Below are 1,949 nucleotides of genomic sequence, written 5' to 3'. Positions count from 1 at the left end.
TTTTGGGCCAAGAGAAGATAGAGTCTAAGTCTTTCACGTTCTGGATTCAGATTCGGACTGCACAGACATACCTGACTCAAAACGCCAACAACTTTTTCATATGGACTCCGAATTGGGTGATTCTTTTTTTGTTGGAAACTAGATTTCGTGCTCTTTCCAACCCAATTGGATTCACCTTCAAATTCGTCCGGAGCGTTGAGTTACAAACGAAACAATCTGACGTTGCAGCAGAATCCGAGTCAAACTACAAGCCCAAAGGTGTTGCATCACCTCCACTTGGGCCCATGAGCCTTGTACGACCTAGGGTTAGTTTTAGGATGCCTTGGGACGTCCTCCCACCTCCTTGGCCGTCACCCCTTGCTCCTATATAAGTAGATCCATCTAGTAGCTTTTTCCTTGGGATTTGTTTAGTTAAAAGTTAGCCATTGCAACTTCGTGTACTTCGTTTGTGTCCAACGACCAGACCAAGACCACTTACGGATCCCCACCATTATAAATACCTCATATATATTTGCAATATTCAGATTGCTTTATCATATTCTTGCTCGTTCTTCGATTGCTTGCAGGAATAGACCTTCGTGGTCAGGCTGACCGTGCTTCCGGCATCGTCAGTAACCTCAGGAGATTGGTTTAGCGATTGCTAAGGCGCAACGTCGTGCACGTTTGTAGTCGGATCGTCAAAGTCGTCTCCACCAAATCGATAGTTATCATCTCATCGAAAGATCGGGACACCCTCGCCTCTATCAGATGTGATCACGGACATGACGAGGAGTCTCGAAATGGTCGAGACATAAAGATTGATATATTGGAAGCCTATGTTTGGATATCGGAAGTGTTTCGGGTGAAATCGGGATTTTACCGGAGTACCGGGAGGTTACCAGAATCCCCCGGAAGCTAAATGGGCCATGATGGGCCTTAGTGGAAAAGAGAAGAGGCGGCCCTACATGGGCCGCGCGCCCCTCCCCTCCCTTGGTCCGAATTGGACAAGGAGAGGGGGCCGGCCCCTCTCTCTCTTTTCCCCCCTCCACAAGTCCTATTCCAACTAGGATTGGGGGGGGGGGGGAATCCTACTCCCAGAGGGAGTAGGACTCTCCTGGCGCGCCCTATGTGGCCGGCCAGCCTCCCCCCTTGATCCTTTATATACTAAGGTAGAGGCACCCTTAATTTTTGATTGCTCCATGCTATATTATCTACTATTTTGGATGTTTATGGGCTTTATTATACACTTTTATATCATTTTTGGGACTAACCTATTAACCTAGAGCCCAGTGCCAGTTTCTATTTTTACCTTGTTTTAGAATATCACAGAAAAGGAAAACCAAATGGAGTCCAATTGATCTGAAACTTCACGGAACTTATTTTTGGATCAGAAGAAGCCCAGAATACTTGGAGTGCACGTCAGGGATCTACGAGGAGGCCACGAGGCAGGGGGGCGCGCCCACCCCCCTGGGCGCGGCCTACACCCTCGTGGGCCCCTCATGGCTCCCCTGACGTACTTCTTCCGCCTATATATCTCCATATACCCTAAAAACATCCGGGAGCACAATAGATCGGGAGTTCCGCTGCCAGAAGCCTCCGTAGCCACCGAAAACCAATCTAGACCTGTTCCGGCACCCTGTCGGAGGGGGCAATCCCTCTTCGGTGGCCATCTTCATCATCCTGGTGCTCTCCATGACGAGGAGGGAGTAGTTCTCCCTCAGGGCTGAGGGTTGAAAGTGCAACTATCCCTAGGTGGTTTTGGTAATTCATAACAACATATAGCTCATTGAGCTAATGCTATTCCAAGATGACTATTTCAGGAAAGCTCAATGATTGGCATGGCATGGATGTGAAAGTGGAACCCTCAAAATGCTAAGGACAAAGGATTGGCTCAAGCTCAAAAGCTCAAGACTCGTCATTTTATATTTTAGTGATCCAAGATCACATTGAGTCTTTAGGAAAAGCCAATA

The sequence above is a fragment of the Triticum urartu genome, chromosome 1A, assembly GCF_056163025.1.
Source record: "Triticum urartu cultivar PI428250 chromosome 1A, HENAU_Tu73, whole genome shotgun sequence".
NCBI classification, from domain to species: domain Eukaryota; kingdom Viridiplantae; phylum Streptophyta; class Magnoliopsida; order Poales; family Poaceae; genus Triticum; species Triticum urartu.
Note: the sequence above shows the minus strand (reverse complement) of the source record.